Genomic DNA, 23,286 nt, shown 5'->3' on the forward strand with positions numbered 1-23,286 from the left:
TAAATTACGTTTTAAATATAGTAACGTGTACTGAAAGATAACGTATCTAAAATGTTCATAGGGATTGTCTACATATTTAAAAGTACACAAACTTCTAAATTTCCTATAACATCAACATGTTGTGATGTCATGAATAGATTTCGCATGGGAAAATAACCCATAGTACACATTTTAATTAATATACCATGCTCATATCGGGAGAAATTTGACATTTTCTGTCAGGGATTGTTTCCATATTTAGATGTGTAATGCTTATACATTCTCTGGACTTCGGGAGTAGCATTTTGTAAAAAAAAATTATGATAGTTTAAAAGTATCTTTAAACTTTCAATATACATATTAAAATCATTTTGTACCTCAGGCGTGATAAAATATTTAGAGTAAAAATTTCTAGAAAAGGTTTGATTCTTTTCCTCAAAGAAATATTCAAGAGAGTTGAAAAATTTGCTTAAATTGCATCTGAGCCTGAACTGTCATTAAGCTGAAAGCATCAAATGGAAAGTTTGCTTCTTTCGCTCATACAACAATGAGCTTTCGTTTCATTGTTGTATGAACATAAAAAATTAAATTGAATATATTTTTATTGTTTAAAAGAGATATTAATTTCAATATTAAAATTATTAACTTATCGAAAGAGGAAGGGAAAAAATTAACTTTCATTCTTTTTGTGCTTTACTCTTGCATTTTGTTATTGATATATACTGTTCTTATCACCATTGCTTACTACTTATAAACAGACATGAAACGATACACTATTTTATTTTACAAGGTCATAAAAAATTGGTGCATTTCATTCACTGATAAATGTAAATCCATTTTCTTCCGTGCTTTAACGGCAATTTAGCGTTCTATACAAATGCTCTTTGATTGCAAAATAATTCATTATATGAAGAGACGTATACAGGATATATAATTGTTACTAACTTGAAACGCAAATCGCAGATCTTTCTAAATTTTCATTCATTTATTCCACATATCTTTAATTTCCATTATTATTGCACTTTTTGAACTATTATTCATTCCATATTTTGCTGCTTCTAGTACGATCTGAAATTTGAAAGCAGATATAATTATTAGAATACTATATTTATATAATTATGATGATAATTATTCCATAGAACGTCTTTAATAAATATCCAATTTAATAGTCGAAAATTTATATGAATATATAATTTTTGCTCAGTATGTGTGTAATTTTGTCATTTGTCTTTAAAAGCTTAAAATTCTTTTCAAAAGGATATATAAATAACACTTTATTGCACATAAACCGAATTATTCAATAAATTTCGATTCTCCATACAATTGAAGACAAATAAAAAATGGCTGCAAATATCTTATCAAAAAGTCACTTACATCTTTTGAACTCTTTCGTAAGTATCAAATTAAAAAAATTAGCTTAAAAATCAATTTCGTTCGAAATTTTTTGTTATAATATATTTTTGCTTATCAAGAGAAATTCTTACAAAATTATTTTCCAAGAAGTTTATTCAATCCTCTATTCAAATAAATTGGAATTTATTGCTTTTAAAATTTGTTTGATCAGCTTTAATCCTTCATTTAAATTTCAAGTAAAAGCTGCATAATTTTATGTTTACAAAAGTACTAGTAAACTAAAATATCAACTTCGTGAGTCATTAAAACTATTTGAAATTCTTCGTTTCGCATAGGAAATAAATACAAGAGATAAATTTTTCGTCCAAAAACTTTATACTAAATGTTTTATCTAATAATGTTTTGATTCAGAAGTTTTTTCATTCCATTTATGATTATATGCAGTATTATAATAATTACAATTACGGCAGTTTAATGCTATGAGATTTGAGATTTTTGTGAGAAATATTGAGAACAAAAACACATCAGTAAATTTAAGTAAATACAAATTACCCTTTCTTGCTACAGAACATGAAGTTCGTTATGCATTAATTCTAAAGAAAAATATTTTGGTCACCATTTTTATAAAATTAAATAGTTACGATCCTATAAAATGTTTATTCAGAAAAAAAATTTGCATTTTGTTACAACTTCTTATATTCTGTAAGCGATATGTCTGCCGACGAGTAAAAATTACTTTGTCACAAAAACAAAGACTATCTTCCACATTTGAAAGCAGCGATTTTGAATAAAGTACAAAGGCAATAAAAACATTCTTTTTACGTTGATTTCATATTTTTTTGCAGCCGTTGAACTTTTTTATATATATTCTTATAGTACAACAACGTAGAAAATTGTATTTGCTTCTCGTAATGCATAATCAGTTGCATCTGAATGTCAAATAAAATGCTACTGACATTTTGAGATTTGTGAATACGCCCCTAAGTGTTAATCGTTTTAGAGGCAAAACAGAAAACTTAATGTAACTCATTAATTGTAAGAATGAACTGAATTTTTCTTATTTATTTCGTATTATTTATAGCCTAATCTATGGAATTTTAAAGCTTTCTGGCTAAAGAAAGGCAGTTAATTTAAAAAACAAGTAAAAGGAAAGCAAAACGAAGAATTTTTTTTAAATGACCATTTTTCTCCTTTTATAGCTTCCTTTCATTTAAGGATATTCAAATTCCAATTGCCCTCAGAACTAAATATACGAGTACGCTTATAACTTTTATTAAAACCACTTTCTTAGTTTTCATTTATTAGTGTATTTAAAAGGGCTAATGCTCAAAATGTATATAACCAACATGCTGAACTATTTTATTTTGAAAAAATTAACATTGATAGTATAAAATCGTATATTTTCTTCATGCAATTATCTGTATATAAAAGTTGAATGCCAGATCGTTTGTTTCTTTGAGATTTATAAAATTCCACTATCCTTGATGGATTCAAATGAAATTTGACACACTTAATTTTTAGGAAGGAAAGGATGAACTGTGCTATTAAAAAATTTCTATGCCCTTCTAAAGGATTGAAATTGTGGTTAAACGTTTTTTAGTCATAACTTTAGAATACATAGATATACAAATATTTTAACACCACTATAAAGTTTAAAACAATTAACATTTCAGTAAAGTTAATTTCAGTATTACCATATGACTTTTCTTCTATTTTCAATCAATTTTTCAATATTAATTTAAAAATAATTTTATCAATTCCTTTTTTTTTCTGTTGAAACATTAAACTTATTTCACAGTTTAATTAAATTTATTACTCGTACGCTTTTACCAATGTTAAAGTTTATTTGCTGTCTTCATTTTCATTTTTACAATTATTATATTTAATAAAAGCGGACATTTTAATATGTGTTGTACAATAATTAACATCAAATAATGTCTTTTAAAATTGTTATAATTTTTTTAATTGTTTGGACCAATTTTGTCTCTATTTTAGAATTTTTAAAATTTTAATGTACACATTTGACATATTATATGCCTTTTTTATTGTTTTTCAATTTGAGTTGATTGAATAAAATTTTATTTTACTAGATAAGTTTGATGGTATTATATACTTTATCGCACTAGCTTCGAAGCAGTGCTTTTTAAAATGTTCCAACTGAAATTTCCTGTTAGCTTTTATTTTTCTAACTATAGATTTTTGGCATTTCATTAACTTCTTATTATCCAGATTTTAGGCATTTTTCTTTTGTTACTATTAACTATTGTTGCCATAATATCAAGCTCAAAATATAAGCACTGAGTTTCGAAAATTTGATTAAACAATATATAAAAGGGGAAAACAATAATGCTCCTGAAATTAAACAGATATGATTGCGGATCTTAAAACCTGTACCAAGACAAAAACATTTTTTCAAAAATAAATTTATAAACACAATCAAAAATGCTTCTACATATGTGTTTATCTATATCCGCGTTGGTATTCTTCAACGTGCACATTGCATTTATTTGGTGAAAATGATGTATAAACACAATGAAAATTATTTATAAACACAATCAAAATGCTTCTCCATGTGTTTATCTATATGCGCGTTGGTATTCTTCAACGTACACATTGCATTTATTTCGTGAAAATGATTCATAAATACAATCAAAATTATTTATAAACACAATCAAAAACGTTTCTACATATGTGTTTATCTATATCTGCATTGATATTCTTCAATATGCATGTTGCATTTTACTTCGTGGAAATGATTTACAGCCGCATTATCTTAATTTGTAATTGTGGAATTTTGTTCTTAGTAGGAGTTTATATTAAGACGTTTAATGTTTTTACATCAAGTATTAACTTAAAGGACTATTATCTGAGACCAAAGGCTTAAAGTGTGCCTCTGCTTGACATTATTAATCTCTTAAAATAAAATTTAATCTCTGAATTTCTAATTTGATATTGCCTTTTTTAAATTGTTCACCACTGACCGATTGTATGTTATTAGCTTGAAGTGGAATTTATATATTGTCCAAATTTGAAACTAAAAAAATAATTTATCAAAAATTTGTTGATAAGCAATAAATTACGGTTGAAGGTCTTTCAAACTTCTTAAGGGACTAAATATAAATATTGTACGATGTAAATATATTTGTGGTTTGCGATTTGGATAAATTTGCACAGTTAGTGAAACTTTCTGAATGATAATAAAAAAAATTTAATGCGCAAATTCGGATTAAAAGTTTAAGTTTACATTGAAATATTTGAAGAATATTGAAGAATTGAACTGTCTGGGATGACAGATTTGGTTCATTAGATTTCATTGAAATTGTAATTACGTTTAAGAATTAAAACGAATATTTTTCATCTATGAATATAAACTATTCTTTTAGAGATTAATTATTTTTATTATTTTATAATTTTAAATCACAGAAGAAAAAAGATGACATCCGTAGTGATATAATCCCCTTTAAAGAATAAACTATTTGCATAAACGGTCCGAACATATTGCTCTTCATCACTGCTCACTTTTATTAATGAAAACCCTTCCGAAATGAATGGCTGCGAGGTGGAATCATTAATCAATGTGGTTAGTGACCATCTATTAATATCTTTGCGATTATTACAAATAGGAAGAGATTTGCATCTAAATCTGAAAATGAAACTTCAACAAAATAAATTAATGTTCGGAATCGCTGTTTTAATAATGATGATAGGGAAATAGCTTTTCAAACATTTATGAAAAGACATACACTGACTTCAAATTGTGTGATCAAAGAGTTTTTAGTATCATTACTCACATTATAAAGCGATTCTAAATCAAGGAATATTAGATAGAATATATTAAACACTCCGACAGTTTGAACTTTTGATTTTTGAACTCCGACAGTTAAAACTTTTGATTTTTGAAAATATTGAAGTTCGTAGGTCGTTGTAATAAAGATACTGCCGAGTCGATGCAGTATTTTAACACAGAACAGAACGCCGTCTCATACCACCGTATCCGTGACCATTCTGGTCACTGAACGGTTTGGTGGGCATGTTACGGGAATTTTATTTAAATACCAAAATATTTACAGTAGAAAAAAACAAACAAAAAAAATAACTATGTACAGAATTTACAAGCATATAAGAAATGATATTGAGATGACATAGATTTCAACTTTGAAAAATCATTTGGAATAATAATATGCTGAAAGATAAAATGTGTAAAAATATACATATATTCTGAGTTCAATTATTTTTATGACATAGCAGAAGAGAATACTGTTATAAAAATCAGGTGGACAATAATTTGGTAAAGGGAAACAAAGAGAAACTCTGTTTGATTGAAATTTATGAATGCAAATGTATGATAGGAGATTTTTCCCTTGGTCTTTCTGAGTATGACACTTGATGTTGAGAGCTAGGAGTATTTTAACATTGAATTTGTTCCTTTTCTTAAAAGAACAAGAAAATGTTAATTAATCATTTAAAAATCTATAATAAGGAAATAAATAAAAACCGAAATTAAAGTATACTTAATAATGAATGCTCATAAAGGAAAGAACCTTTAATAATTTTATTTTATACTAGTTTTTATATCGGCGTTGCTCGAGATTAACTCATTCCATACGTAGTCCTTTTAACGTAAAAAATAGTTTTGTATAAAATATCATTATATACAAAACCCTTTGATCGTCTTAATTAAAAAAAAATAGGATATCAATTAAATCAGAAGATTTTTAAAACCCGTCCGATAGCTTATTTTCTTTATAAGTTAATAATATTTCTTAAGTTTCTTCTTTCTTAATTTAAAAGTACTGCAAGTTGTATTCACAAATGCTGAAGTACAAATAAGGTTTTTAATAAACAGTTAATTTGTTAAAATTTTTCGTATCTTCTGCTCGCGATGTTTTGGCAATGTCCCTCATAGCCTGAAGCTGCTCTGTCACCCAGGGTCGGCTATCTGGGGGAACGGCGGATGCAATTCACAGGGGCCACTCGGCTGATGGTGCCCCAACTTGATGAAGAGCTAAAATAATGTTCTGAATAATAATAGCAATTTGGGAAGAAGAGAGGAAGAAATTTAACTGAAATAATCGACAGGTTTGAAAATATACGAAGTTTACTGATATATTACAGTCTGGTGAAAGTGTGTACCATATTATAAATACAAAGTAACTAGATTTATGGTCATTTACCTCATCTTCTAGGTTAGATTGCATATAGTGTTTTGATAATTACCATAAAAAACTTAATATTGTTAGATTTAATCATATTCCATGTCAAGGAAATATCCCTCTGGGTGTCAAAAAAGAAAATTAGCGGAAAAAAAAAAGAATAAAAGCTAAATTTCATGAAGTCACAAGTAAATGTGTTTTCTTGTCTAAGAAGTAATTCTGACAATGAAATTGCTTCAACTTCAGAAGTTACAATTGAAGCATCAATTGGAGAAGAAAGTTCCACACAAACTGCACAAATGTTACAATGAAAATGTAGAAACAAGCTTAAATGCACTTGCTATACTAAGCATCGAAAAAAAAAATGCGAAAGTTTGTAACTTTTCTGAAGTAATTAATAGCAAAATCAAAATCACGAACTAAATAAACACGCAACATTAATATCCTGTTTGTAATTTTTTTAAACAAAATATTTAGGGACCCAAATGATTTCTAGCACCCAGGCCCCTTTATAGAGAAGGCCGGCTCTGCCGTGCTGGTTTGCCAGACCGGTTGCTTTTTGTTAAACATCTTTTTCAGCTGCTAACAAAAACTTTACTTTTCTTGCCTTCGTTCGAATCTGAGCGATTGACTTGGGCTAACTTTTAAGTAGTTCAAAGTCTTACAGTTACTTAGCAAAGGAGTACCTATAAATTTTCTAGTTTCAAAATTGTCAGCATTAAATTTAAAAAAAAAAGATTAATAACACTTGAAGTAAAAGGTGTTCAGAAATGAAATTGTTATCATTGAAAAGATAAAATTTTAAGACTGTCTAAAAAATATTTTTTCTGGAATAATTTCTTCCGAAATTACTGCGGAAAAGACAACATTTTAGTTAGTTTCTAATTAGTTGAATGTTTAATTAATTTTTGTACTTTGAAAATATTCTTTCATCCCATATATTAAGATTGCAAAATTTGGTCGAATTCCACTCATTTGTAAAGAAGGAGATGTCGAAAATACATGCATACATTATTGTTTCTAATGGCTTTTATCATAGACAAGCCCGCCGACGATGTCAGTGATTTTAAACCGAGAGAGCGTCTCTTGTTTCAGTAGCGCCATCTAGGGCCAAGAGTGTGTCTTAGCTACTCACGCGTCACAACCCTTTTTACAGGACGGACTTCATTCATCTGTTTCATTCACTCATCCACAGACCGTAATTTAGACCTGAATCAGATCAAAGAACGATCACCTCTGAACCAGTACCCCCAGTGGTATTGTTTCGACATGGAGGACTTTGTGACCACGACGGGTTTATACGTGCACCAGCTACCACATACACGGGGTGTCTTCGGACGACGGTTACTCAAGCTCATAACCCAAGGGATGCGAATCGAACGCCCTACCAACCAGACTATCCCGGCCCTACATGCATGCATAGCTACAATCACTATTATTTATGTTAAAATAAGCTAATATACCCTCCGAGATTAAAATCCTTTCATGTAATATATTTTTTACAATATACAAAGCCTTTTTAAGACATATATATTGAAATAAAAGAGAAATTAAAAAAGACAGGTAGAGTAGTTTAAAGCCTTAACTTTGCCGAGAAAAGGAGTACCTGTGAATTTCTTAATTTCGAAATCAACTGGTTAATTTTTTTAAAAGATAACATTTAAAATAATTAACCCTCTCGCTGCGTATCCCGCGATTTCCACGGGCAACGTAGAAGTAGCAAAATTTGCGCAATCCGTGGTTTCCGCGGGGATGCATTTTTCCGTCTATTTCCGTCTGTGCAACCCGCTCTTTTCCCATTCATGGTTTCATTTCAGCTTTTCTGGTTTCATTCATATCTGAGGTAATAGATAGCGTTAGTTGTCCATCTTTCTGCGAAATATGCAAGCATGTTTCGCAGTATTTTTAGAGCTCTTTTCAAAGCTCAAAGATATCTGGCAGGAAACGTTTCGCAACTTTTGAACCTATCTTGATAAAAGACTTACGCAGCAAGAGGGTTAAAACAAATAACAGTAATAATTAAATAATTAAAAGCAAGCAATAAATAACAGTTAAAAGATAAATAGCATAAAACTGAAATTGGTATTGATGAAATAGTAAATTTTTTTAAGATAGTGTTTTAGAACAATTTCGCCCAAAGTTTATAAGAAAAAAAGGCAAGATATTGATTAATTTCTCATAGCCTGAAGCCACTGCTATCGTCGAACATCTGAGCAATAGATTTAAAAAAGCTGGATTCATCTTTATGCTCATGCGGTCGACTGGGTGAAGGTGACCATTATACGTTTAAATGCCCACATACTAAAGAGTTTTATTATTATTATTATTTATTTTATTTTAATGAGCCTGAAGTACAGCATCGTTGTTTCAGCACCATCAAATTGTGATAAGATGCATATTACAAATAACGAGATTTATCTTCATTTATGATTCATATAGTTAGACTTTCTCCTTTAAATATTTTATATCTCTCCTTTAAGATGAGATCTCTCCCTATGGAGTCACCTCTGAAAGAGTTTAACAAAGGCTCACTTGTTAAACTAAATAATAATAATAAAAAAAACAAATAAATAAAAATTTAAAAAATTATAATTCCTATCTCATCCAATAAAGAAAGCAAATTAATGAGAAATGAAATCGAGAAGAAAGGATAAGGGAAAGATTTTAGAGAAAAAAAAATCCAAAAGAAAAAAGTATGAAGAATTGGATTTTGAGCTAACATAGAGATTCTGAAAAAGAAAAATGGTTTTGCGGAGATTCGTTCAGTAACTCTGACGAGATATCTTACTAGATGATATACCCGCCCTCGACTGGGATTAAACCTTTTCATGTGTAATTTTTTTAAGCATAAAAATTACTTTGTATAAAATATTATAATCCTTTTATCGTCTCTAGTTCTGTCTATTAACAGGAATAGTATGACAAAATCCTTCTTCAGAATCTACTGCACTAAATTTTTCTTAAAAAATTGATATCAATTTTGAAAAAAAACTATAAAGAATTGAAACTGATATCGTTGCAACAGTCAAATTTTGAATTTTAAGATGGTGTAAAAATATATTTTCTGGGATAATTTAAACCAAATTTACTATGAAAAACAGGCAAAATTTTGGTTATTAAAGCATTGAAAGACAAGCCGAAATTTCATATTCTTATTATCAACAATGGAACAAAGTACAAGGAGGAAATATTAAGTGCAACAACGAAAACGATTTAAATATCGCTTCAAAAATGAAGCATATTCTAGTAAAATATGCTCAAAATATTTTTTAAATTAAATTAATTTAATTATTTAAATTAAAAATAGCAAAAAAATTGTACTGCTAAAAATTGGTATCTTTGGAAAGTCATTCTTTAAATTTTAAGATAATGTAAAAATCATTTTTGTTCAGTAATATTGCTGAAAAAAAGTCGCAGTCTAGTAATATTTAAGCCTTTGTTATAAATTTCACCAGCTGTAAAACATTTTCTATAGATTTGTGCATCAAAAATTTAAATAGTAATATATTTGTGATTTATGTTAATGCTTTCGGTCTGCAAAAATTTAATGAGGTCTACAGCAAAATTAAAGTTGACTGATATTGAGAAATTAATACCGTCAGTCTGATAGATGAACCATTTAGTTGCCAAAGACAACCATCTTTTAACATGTAACTCGTATTATTTCAAATTTTCTTTCAAAATAAAAGGGAGGGCACTGTTTTAATAGTTGTCCTGAGAGCTCTTTTATATAGCTACGTCTCTGAATGTCTGTAAGCTATGTAATCACCTATTACTTATTCATTACTTAAGAGTAAAGCAAAATTCGATTCATGCTCGTTATAGTTGCTGACGCGATTTACCTTTTCGTTAGAGGCTCGCCACAGGGCCAATTATATTTCTGCAAAATTAAAATATTATCAATAAAGAAGGACTGTTCGAACAAGCACCCGATGAAATTGAAATTTGCGAACCGTAAATGATTTTGCTATCTTCGATCATATGGAGAAGGATAGGAATACGAAAAAGCACGTTGTTTGCTGATTTGTGTCTTCCGTTTCTCAGCAGTATACGCTTCATTTAGGAACTTTACAGTGAATTATTCCTATAATTTTGTTGACTCAACCATGGGTTGTCATTTTTACTTTCTTTACTAATAATCAAAATGCCTGTGGTTGTGCAAGAGCGTATCTGTATGTGCACGTTTATGTGTTAGCGCTCTACAGGCCAGACCATTTGATATAGAGCTACCTAACTTTCTACTTACAGTACACTCTCGAGTATCCAGCCTAATGTGGCGAAAGGGCAGGTCGGATACTAATAAAGCCGGTTAGGCCGTAGTTTTATGTATTCATTTCTTTGCCCACTAATACCAGAAAACAAAGGTTTTATACCAAAAATCACTTTTATAATATGTATTTTCTCATTTCTTATTGAGTACTAAGCCCTCCATTTATCTCAAACTACTTAGAATGTGAATCTATGAATACTGTACGTACTGTGCAGTTATCATCAGGAACATTGGCAATAGTGAAGGTAAGTTACACACTGACGAAACAATGAACAACTAGCAGAACGCTGTTGTTTTCCTGTCACAACTTGTATTTTGCGTAAGACACGTCGGAGTATCCTAACCACTAAAAAGGTCTTTGCAATGTTGCCAATGTAACACCTTGCCTTTCTCATTTAATTACGATAAAAGAAAACTAAGGCGGATTGTACAGAAACCGGATACTCGGGAGTATACTGTACATACTTTGAAAATTTGAAGAGTGGGAATGTTTTTTGTTTTTTTTAAAATTTGGATCAGAATTAATTAAAAATTAAACAAAATTTTGGCGTTTTCCGCGATAATTTTCTAAAATATTCTGAGAGAAAAATGATTTTTACAGCATCTTAAAAATCAAAAATTACCTTTTGAATGAATACCAAATTTTTTTGCGATATAATTTTGTTTTTCTAATTTTAGACAATATGATGACAGACGAAGATATGACAACTCAGCATATTTTTCCATCTTGAGTATGTTTCAATATAAGGCATATTTTTAATAATTTTTTTTTTGATATTTTGTTGTACTTAAAATTAAAATTTATCCTCAAAATCAAGCAATAGTGAAAAAATTTTTAAACCGCACCCATTTTTAAAAACTGGCGGTCTTTTCTGTGGCATAATAGGATGCATAAAGAAGTAGGCAAGAAATTAAAGAAATGCAGAGCACAATAACTATGTAAGGCTTTTGGAATAATATATGTCTACCAAAATTTGACGCTTAAAATATTTTGCTGGAGAAACAATTGAAATTCTTAGCAATCATTAATAACGGCGAACCAACTGGTCGCCAGAAACGGCTAGTACTCAATAAACGAAATCCTGTCGATACTGCTACGTTCAGTGGTGGCGAGATGGTATGCTATACAAAAGAAGTACTCAATAAACGAACTGCCAGAAAACATCTTGATTCCTACTTCGTAGAGTTCGTGTAGCGTCATATTCATCCTTTAGGCCGAAATGTTTTCAGCCATATAAGCAGATACTTGCAAATTTATCCCTCCGGTCTAGTGCTATTAGTAACTTACGTTCCTTTACGATTAAAAATTAAGTAAATGCTTGTAATTGGCTGCCATCTATAGCAATTGTTTTCATTTAAAAATTCACCAAAATCTGCCAAGCGGCAGACATATAACAGAACAGTACATCAAATTCTTTATCCGAAAAAAAAATAATTGTAGTGATTATATGAGAATCTTTTTCAGCAGAAAAAAATAAAACAAAAGATTTAAAGGTTTGATGAAACAACGAAATAGGTCTGATTTAAATTTCAATATAAAAAAGTAATATTGCAAATCACATCTAGAAATATTTTTAAAAATTTGTTAAAATTGTGAAAAAATTACACAACTGTATATATTATTGAAAAGATGAATTTTAAAATAGTATAACACGTGTTTTTGTGCAATAAGATTTTCAGAATCCATTCCCAAAACAAACAAAATTTCGTTTAATTTTTGATTAATTAAAACTAATTCAAGTTTGGAAACATTGTTATCGCAGTCCAAACTATTGTTTGAAGAATGGATCAAGTTATCGTGAAATTATATCAAACCGTTTGGCCTGTAATAAACGCATACAATTCCTCTTTTAGTATTAGTAGAGATAACTGCATAATGTATATTAAACGTGGCCGGTTCTTTAATTTAAAAGGCGCGTAAGCGCAGACTATAAGTTCTGTAATGACTTGATCCTGTCCAATCAGATAAGAGGGTAGCGTTTAAAGTTAATTTCTTTATTTACAGCCTTATGTACATAAAAACAATTCGTTCTCATCTGGGTAAATAGAAATGATAATATTTACAACATAGTTAAAAGTTAAACAAGAATAGTTCCTCGATTAATTTCGGAGAAACATCCTCACAAGAGATGCTAACAGGTTGTTAGCGCATCAGGCTACTATAAGGGAACCCACCGATTTCTATCGGGTGGATCGGGCTTTACTCAGAAGCCCGAATCACACGATGCTTCTCTGACTTCTCCTCAAAACGACTCGCTCCCTCTCATAAGATGGTTGGGTTGACGGGGCGCCTAGCCCCAGCAGTGGCTTATCCCCGGTAATGATAGAACTTCGGAGTACTAGGCCGTCAATGTATTGCCGCGGCCGTCTTCGACGAGAACTGGAGACTCTCCCTCTCCTTCCAAAAATTTCGCATTTTATTTTCTGTCAAAACTCCACCTCTCATTTTCACATTGGTGCACTTGAGCTTCCTGTTACCCAATAGCTGTTCGAAAAAAACCTCAATGGTCTCCAGTCGACCGTGGGAATGTCCGTTAATGATCCACCCTCGTAGCCGACCCTTCACAATGAAAAAAAAATAAAGATTTACATCCGAAGGGTTTGACACTCTTCCCCTTTGAAGATACGATTTATTTCCCTGGAACGACGAAAAACGCAAGTGTGGTTCTTTATCTGGACTCAACTAATGGCAAGATGACCCTACCCAGGGAGAGGATCCCCCATCTGGCAGTCTGGAGGCACTTCACAATGTGGGGGTGTTATACAGTTGATGACACAGCTGGCCGGAAATGCCCATTATCACGTGTGAGAACCGGGGAACGTTAGAGTGGTCAACAGGTGTCTCAGGGCAAGAGAGCTAAATCTTTACAGTTCCAAAAAATTCAGAAAAGATTTTAGGAGGCGCATACAACAATTTATTTAGCATATCATCTTACTATTATTGAAAAAAAAATTAATGTACATCATAAACATCCAGGCATGATCGTTCAAATGCTTTCTATACTCACAATAAAAATCAAGCAGTCTTCATATATATTCAGTTGGCGATAATCAACTGAACGACATTACAGTCTCTATTTAAATTTTGTTTCACTTCGTCGAACAAAGCAACATAGCGATATATCATAAATATGTTTATAAATAAATTTAAAAGAAAAAATAGTTTCTGAATCCTTTTAATGAAATCGTGATAAACTTGCTAAGAAAATGTTCGATATTTTAATATTTTAAACCACTTAAAAACAACTACAAAGTGAAACTCCAGCAATTAATTCTGTCAAAAATTTGATTTATTAAAAAATATTAAAAGGCATTATGTATTCCGTTAATCTCACCATGGCAGGTGTATACGAATAGAAGAAAATCAAAAATATATGCATTATGAAATTTCAATTAAGATACAATTGTATTTAGAGAGCACTACTACTGCTACTACTAGAACACAGATGAACTTTACCAAATTAGTAAAAATACCAAGGTAATATTAGCAAAATGTATAAAAATAGAATCAAAAAGGAAGAAATTAAGACCTCATGCAGGGAATCAAACAAGGGATTTTTCTGTGAGTGGTCTGACTTTTGTCCAACCATACTGACCCCTCGTGACCCGAAAATCCCTGAAATTGAGGCCTTAGAGATAAACCTTTACAGAAATAAAACAATAAATTACAATCTCCAGTTTAAGCGAAAATTATAACAACATAATATAAACTATAAAAGAACATTCGATAGTACGTGTATACGAATATATATATATATATATATATATATATATATATATATATATATATATATATATATATATATACATGCATACATATATATACCTACACATATATACATATTATATATAGATACAGGGTTTGCCAAATTCGTCCGACAGATTCAGAGAGGTGATAGTAGGCATCAAGAGGCTAAAAAAAAATCACAATCCAAAATAGGGTCCCAAACGACATTTAGTAGGTGAACATCGCAAAAACATAGGAAGTCCGAAAATTGTTGGAAACTGTAAAAAGTTAATAAAAAAAATAGCAAATGACGTTTTTTAAGTGAAGGCACTTCTTAAAAATTTTATTTCCATGTAGGTAACATGCCGATTCGATGTTCCAGTTGGTCTTAAATTACAGAAAACAAAAATGTAGCTCAGAGCCCTTATCTGAAAAATATTAAAACTTGAAAATGTAAGGAATTTTATACTCTTTAATTTGATATACGCATGAGTAGTGTGCATATGAGAGAGCTGGCGCAGTGACGTTTAGGCCATAAAGCGCCCCCATAAAATATCCACCCACTTCTAAAAAGTGATGGCTCCATAAAAATTCCACCCACTTTTAGAAAGTAATGGTTACAAATAGTTGAAAATGTTGCTGAGTCGATACCCGAGAGCACCCCAACAATTAAAAAATTGCAAAATGCCTCCTGCAAGGCTCAGAGTATACTTAATCTCAAATCCGTTGCTCAAATATACCCTGAGCCTTGCGCCACTGAGGCTGCTCATAAGTACGTATATAACGCCACATACATCCAGGACATAGGACCACAAGTCTCAACCCACCACTAATTATTACCGATGAAGCTGCTCCATGTCATTTTTGGCAAGGTAATAGGTTCAGAAGCCATCAACCCGAATTAAATAGGCAATCCGTGAGAGGCCGAGATTTGAACCGTGGACCAGTTTAGATGTTTATAGTCCAGCGCGCTAACCGTTACCCAGAGAAGACTGAACATTTTATGTATTTGAACTTTGCAGCAAAGACTTTAAACATCAAAAAGACCAGTTGAAACAAGTCATTTTGTAGGAATAACACGTTAATACCGTGAAATAGCAAACGCTGCGTTTTATCTGATGCAAAAACATACCTGAAACCACATAGATAAAAACCACGCTAATAATGCGATCAAAATGTTACAGATCTCTTGTCCGATACGTGGTGACATCTACTGGTAGCCATGTATTAAAAACTAGAAAGGAGAAACGAAAATTATTTTAATTTTATGACGTCGTTTGTGACGAAAGCCCGCAAGCGTCGGTTCAGGGTCATCCATTCAGGAAATGAAGGGCTTTACTTTTTCTCCTTATGCGATATGCGGACAGCGAGTGTCTGCGTTCGGCATTCAAAATTAACTTGAATGGATGTGATTATGAAGTGTATTATGACAAATTTTAATGGATAGAAAACCATTAAAATTGAAAAATTGGTTCAAGTAAGTCTATCAGCTAGTTCGCATAAAATATCACATCCCTTTTCCTTACGTTCAAGATTCTTTTCATCATGTAGTATATGGCACATCTGATTAAGGTATTTTATGACCTGGGTACGAATCTCAGGATATGTATTATACTCACTCGTTTCATCTTCAAGGAGTATCAGCAATGTTTGGCAGATTCTAGCAAGACTGCACATTCTACTACCCCCTTCTGCACCATCGTAGAGCGCTCTCATATCACCTAATAAGTCGTAGCAAATTTCCATTTTGTCTTATTTACTATAGATTTCATTTCTTTAAATGCTAAAAAACCCGAGGCAGTGTCTTTTTTAATGATTCTAAAACCATTAAAAACCATTACTTTTCGAATTTAAACATATGAGCTGGACAAGCTTTACCCGTATCTTTACAACCCAAATACACAAAATATAGGGGTATTATATCATTGAGTTTCAAGTAATCTGAGACCCTATTCGAACACCGTTGCGGTAAACTGATAACAGATCCATCGTCAAGTTCGACAATGATTTTTTCGCAATATTTCGTTGTCAACTGTCTAATCTCAGCGACGGGATATTTTTTATCAATCTCTAGCTCAGCCATGTTTTTAAATGTATCGAAAGCGCTAAATGCGTTTAGCTTATTTAACAGTTCCATCTTTATATTTTATATAAGATTTCATTTCTTTAAATGATTTTATTATTGAGGGGGTACGCTTCTGAAAATACTAAATAATGGTTTTTAGTTGAAGCTTTGATTTGTTTATTTCTCAATGACTGTATCTCGTCCTTATTTAACATCTCACTAGGTAAGTGAATAAGTGAGCCGTTTTCCAGTCGAATCAAGATTTTATCGGTAAGCGACACTATGTCAAAAATTAGATAATCTTGACCCAACTCTTTATAGCTTTTGATGCGCATGCAATTCAGTTTTTCCATTTATTTAATGAGCAAATTTATTTGTCCACTCATGTTTTCAAAGAAAACTCTATCTTCTCAATGTGTAAATAAGGTTTTAATTTACAGCCACCTGCTGACAGCACTGACAATGTTAAAACGTCATTTAATTTTCCATATGCAAACATGGTTATTGTTTCTTCGTTGACACTTATGGCTCTATCAATAAGCACTTCCTTCATTTTTTCTAAACGTATTAATGGTCTTTCAACCATTTTGTCACAAGCTAAAAAGATGGTAATTTTCATAAACATGTTTTGAGATAATTTCAAGTTAGAGTCTAAGAGCTTTGAACTGAATTCATTAAACTGAAAACTTCTAAACCCAACTCCTGTGAAATCAACTGCTCTAGCGGTAGTAGCGCAAAACGTTTTCGTATCAACGTAGTATTTATTAGCACAATCGCTATCGTTTTGAGGAGCCTTCACGTTGGAAATTCTTTCATCATGTGCAAAGTATATTCTTTTATCTTTATCCCATAATATACAAGAATAGGCAAGGCATTGTTTATTAACAGCATCAAGCTCTTTTTTAGGCCATTTCACGTTCGATACAAACATATTTTTGGCATCGAAACTCTCTCCGTCGTGCATTAAAGTTTTATCCCTTAACTGATCAACGTATCTTTTAGTGGAAGCATCAGATTCTTCCGCAGGATCTTCTACATTTCTTATGAGTTTGCGTTTAGCATTAAAATAACCATTAGTGCGAATCAAACAGGACTTTTTTAAGTCATCGACATACTTTTTAGTTGAAGAGTCGTCATCTTCTAGGGGATGTGAAACGTTTTTTAGCAGCTTACTTTCCATGTCATAATTGCCGTCGTTCGTTAACTTAAAGCCTATCCCCGGAATGCCAGGTGGTCCTTGTTTAATTTCTTCCTCGAAGAGAGGGTAGTATGCCGTCATTTCTTTATTTTAACTACAAAAAGTTTTTATAGTCTAGCAACTATAAAAATTTAAAACAGAAGTATGGTTGGTTTCTTACTTAGAGTTTTAATGTTTTGATCATGGTGATATCTTGATTTTTGATGTTTAAGAAGCACTTTCTGCACTCTAGCAGGATGAAATAGAAAACGTAGTTCTTGTTGGGGTTGTTTCTCAGCCTCCAGTTGAACTCAATCACCAAGTTATTCGTGTCTGTATAGTTTGGATGATGAGCTAGATTAAAACAAATAATGGGATATAATTTACCAAAATTTGAATAATTGACCATGCAGCCCGTTTCCGAAGTAATGGTGTTCAGTCCTGATTCGAAAAGGGATGCGTATAGCCGATTATAATCCCCTCTCTCAAAATCCATCATATAACTAACTGTCGGCACTTTTATATTGTTAATCATGAGGTAGCATTCAATCATATCTAAGTTGTCGAATAGCATATTGTTCTGCTTCACATTTTCATATCTATCAGTGTACTGGGGAATTACATACAAGGATAGGACTTCATCTGAAGTAGCTTTAATAGTATAAGAACCACTTGAATTTTTCATGAAAATATTAGACTTCACAATGCTGTGTTGATTCCAGTTTATTTCCACATTCTTGTCCGATAGCCTCAATTCGTTGAACTTAGCGGCGGCTGCATTCTTAAATTTGACATAAGGAAGCCAAAGGGATAAATCCGCCACAATAACTTTATAGTCTTTGTTTAGCTCGTCTGTGTACATCATATTTCGACTGTCATTTCTCTGAAACTCAAACTTGACTTAGAGCCCGGTGATTACTTTCTTATATTCGCGGAAGAAATCAAACACATACTTCAACGGGACCCAAATAGTTACAACCTAACTATTTTTAGTGAACTTGCGCCGTTCTGTAAAGCCATAATTATACTTTTCATTAGTGCTCAAGTTTTTGAAAAACTCAGTTAGCTTGGTGTTATCCGTCAAAGTTCCAAAGTGTTTCAATGGTTTTCGATCAGCGGTGTCAGCCGTATCCACGTAGAAGAACATATTGGTAGCTTCTGAAGAAGAATAATCCGGGGTAAAATGCACTAACCCTAATACCTGACGCATGATGGCGGAATAGTTAATATTCGATTCGATTTCGGTGGTACCTAATGTTAGCCTGTTAGCGTTGATCAAACCACCTCCATTGACGAGAGCTACATTATCATCCGTGATTGCAGTGCCATTTCCATAAACAATTTTCAGCTTTTGTTGTAAATATCCATTAGAGTATAAAATGTTGGCGTTGGTGTCTTGAATGAATAAGTGGTAAGTGGCATTTTCCATAGAATTGTCGCTATTTTCCTGCCTTACTTCCCTATACTCAAAACTTTCAATGTCATCATCGTAATGATAATCACTGTTGTCTAACTCAAATATTTTATTCATGTTACTTATTTATTATTAGTAAAATTTTTTTCACGGCTTCTTAATTTAATGACAACACTGCCATTAAATTAAACATCGAGAAACTTCAAACCAGCACCGTGTTTTCTCTTCTTTGAAAATATTTCGTTTAATTTATCATGCACAAACGTTTCAGCTCTCCCTTGTAATGCAGAGCCAGCTTTGTTTAACTGATGATGCAAAAACCCAAGAGCCTTTTCTGTTAAGGCAGGTGCAACAACATCGGAAAAGAACCCTCTTCCTTGTATATTTTTACTCTTTCTTTGCAGTCTATGTTTATTCATTTCTTTATTTAAAGGGCAATAAAATTATATTGTACTTCTTGCTTATTCAGTGGGATGAGTTCCCCTCTATGATTGGTAATTCTCATTCTGATTCTATAAACGCTATCCATTCGGACGGGGAAAAACAGAGGTCTGTCGAAGGACTTAATGATTTGACTGCCTGGACTATTAACATTTGTGAAGGAAAAGATGACGTTTGAAGTATGAGAACCGTTGATATAGGCCCCCTCAGTGATATCGCAATGTATGTAAATGTTATCATTACCACCGGACAAGTCGGCAATGAACTTCCCTATTTGCTCGGGATCTTCATAAACCTTAGGCTCAAAACCTAAAAGTTTATGCAGAGTCTTACATTTCGTCAAATCGATCTTATATTGGTCTTTTAACTTAATTTGCAGTTCTTTGTCGCTCTTCCACTATACCAAACAGAATGGGAGGATCTTCGCCAAAAAAACTCACCATATAACGATTCAGCCCTTTGATAGTGTAATTTCCATCCGGTATCGATAAGTTCGACCACTGCTGCCCGTCTTAGTAAGTAATCTCTTCATCTTTGATATTTTCCCAAGAGACGTACATCGAAAAGGACTGGAGGGCGATCTTCTTAAAGTTAAAAGGTCTGGCATATTCAATCGTAAAGTCTTCTGACTTTTCTGCGTTTTTCGAATCTAATATCAGCAGCATCATTTATTTATAGAGAACATTTTCTTCATTATAGTCGCTGGGTTCCTGTGTGAAGGAATATAGCATGTCCACAACTGATTTACCTTTGTTTCTCTCGCTGATATATATCATGCAAAAGTAACCACATTTAACTGAAGTACGGTGTTGTAGGAAGCTCGAGTTGTATCCAATTGTTTTGCCGGAGCTTTGTAAATATTTCTTAATGTTTGGAAGAAGTTTGTAGACGTATTCTCCAAAGGGGTCAAAATACTCCACAAAAGTATTGTTAGGATCGTTATAGTAACACACCCAGTGCGTTCCTGGTCCTGTGGCTATGTCCAGATTTATAATGCCGCTTTCAAACCGTCTCATCTTTTTAGGTAACAGATCTGATGTGAAGACGCCTCTAAACCCCTTTTCATGCCTCATGTTTTGTTCAATTACTTCGTTGGATATTCCCAGTTTTGATATAAACCCTTTCCATGTGGCTTTTTTTTGCATCCCGATCCTGACATTTTCTCTAAGGCTTTCTTGGCTCCCCATCCAGCTGCTCCACTTGCGGCACCTAATGCTAAAGCTTAGCCCCAGCAATCAGTGCAGGAATAAAAGGTGCTAGAAAGGGTAGAAAACCACCCGTTTTCTTCAGTTGTGTCTTACTGATAGTGATTCGCTTCCCCTTCCCGATTTGAGCGACTTGTGTGGGTGTTAAGTGCATGTCATAGTTAGGGGCTTTTGTCTTATCTATTTGCAGAGACACTTCTTCTCCTTTCCGGAAGGCAGATTTTAACTTTGCGATCTGATGATCGCTTAGATGTATTTTGGTTTCTACGTAGTTGCTCATTTATTTATTATAAAATATTTATAGTATTGTGTTACTTGCTCTTTGGTCATAGTTCCTTCTCTCAACAGTACGTCCAACAAATCAGCAACTTGACTGCGCAATTTTTTACTTTTGCTTCCATCCAATAACATGTCGGTGAATCGAGATAAAATCTCCAATTTATCTTCTATGCCTTTTCCAGTATATATTTCTTTTCTTTGCAAGTCCCTTAGTCGATCTCGATAATCCAGTAGCGTATTCATATGATCTGTCAAATAATCAACCTTAGCCAATAACCTATCTTCTCTTTCCTCGTCCTTTTTAGTCATTCGGGCAATCTGACTCATAGCGTTTCCTTTCTGACGAACCAATTTCATATAAGTTTTACTTACCCTATCGACTATTTCTCGCAGCGATTCCTTGGTTTCATAGTATAGTTTAGAGGGTCTTGGAAAATTGTTCTTCTCCAAGTAGTCGACATCCAGTTCTCTATCGAAATTGAATAATTCTATAGTGTTGGAAGGCTCAATCGCTGGAGGAGTCGATAGAGGAATGCTAGCAACAGCATCTGTAATAGCCTTAAAATGCTCTTTTCTGCTAAGCTCTTGCTCTTGAAGTTTTTCAGTTACAGGCTTGTGGAAGTCGGACAATGATTTTTCGAAGCCTAACTCTTGCTCAAGCTTTTGTTCATTGTTTCGTCTAATTTCAGCCTGGAGCTTAAACACTTTCAGATCATTTTTAACCTCCTCCCTCAACTTCTTGTTTCGCTCTTTCTGTAAAGCATTCATTTATTCTTAAGTAAAAAAATGTTTTACTGAGAGCAAAAAGTGTTTTTACTGGAAGCAAAACGTGTTTTACTGAGAACAAAGTTTTTTTACTATAAATAAAGATGATCCCAATTGAAGATTATACAGAAGCGGAAGAGTTTGTAGATTCGAATCAGCACTATTTGTTGCCAAAACACCCTTTCAGACTTTTGATAGCTGGAGCTTCAGGTACTGGCAAAACGAATCTGCTGCTGAATTTTATATACGACTATCTCGAATTTGATAATTTATTCGTTTGCGCAAAAGATATGTTTGAGCCCAAGTATGCTAAACTTAAAGAAAATTATACGATGTTTGATGGTGTGGACATCGACAAGATGTTAGTAAAGTTTCCTAAGAAGAACAAAAAGATTATGCTTGAACTATTCGAAAAGTTCGGCAAGAAAGGAACACTATTTTCCTCTGATACAAAGGATTTCATTACAGTGGATGACCTAGACCCGTCGTGTAAGAATGTGGTTGTGTTTGATGACTGCATGACCGACAAGGACCAGAAAAGTATTGAAGATTTCTTCATCAGAGGTAGGAAGAAAAACGCATCTATCATATACCTATCTCAGTCCTATTATAGAACACCCATCGTTATCAGGAGAAACTGTAACTACTTAATATTTTTCAACCTCCAACCGAGAGAGATTCAACAGATCATTAGAGAGATAGATGGCAGTTTGTCCAAAGAAGAGTTTAGTAGGCTGTACAAAAAGTGCATGCAGCAGCCATATGATTTCTTTATGCTCGATTTAGTTAATCCGACCTTGAGATACCGGAAGAAATATTTCATCCCTATAAATAAAGATGGAAGAGTACTTACTGAAGAAAATTTACGTGTTCAGAAAGAGCTATCACCACTATCATAAGATATACGTGACACTGTCGGTTTCAAAGTTCTTTTTGAGTTCCTTAGGTTTATCAGCCTTTGTAATAGTTCCCTTAGCTGCTCTGAGCTTAAGCGCGGGTATAGTTGAAGTTATTGAAAAGACACTGAATATTCTGGAGAGGAAAGAGGAGTATAAACAATCCTACAAGTTCTATAAACAGCTGCTTAACGCATTCAAGTCAAAGGTCTTGACAGTAGAGGATGTATACATGAGGGAGGAAGAGTTTATCCAAAATTTGGTCTACCTACCCAGAGAAAAGTACATGAAACAAACCCTACTGAATGGCTATGAATATGCAAGTAAATAATTTTTCCGTATAAATAAAATGTGTCGCGATAAAGTTAAAAAGAAAGGAAAAGGCGTTGTTAACGCTGCCATCAATAGTTTGTCTTTCGAAATGCATCTACCAGGACATTCCTTTACAGGACCAGGAACTCAGTTGCTTAAAGGTAAAACTAGATTAAACCCCGATCTAACATATAAAGAGTTTAGTAAACCCATCAATAGGGTCGATGAAGCGGCATATAAGCATGACGTG

The sequence above is a fragment of the Argiope bruennichi genome, chromosome X2 (assembly GCF_947563725.1).
Source record: "Argiope bruennichi chromosome X2, qqArgBrue1.1, whole genome shotgun sequence".
Taxonomy (NCBI): Eukaryota; Metazoa; Arthropoda; class Arachnida; order Araneae; family Araneidae; genus Argiope; species Argiope bruennichi.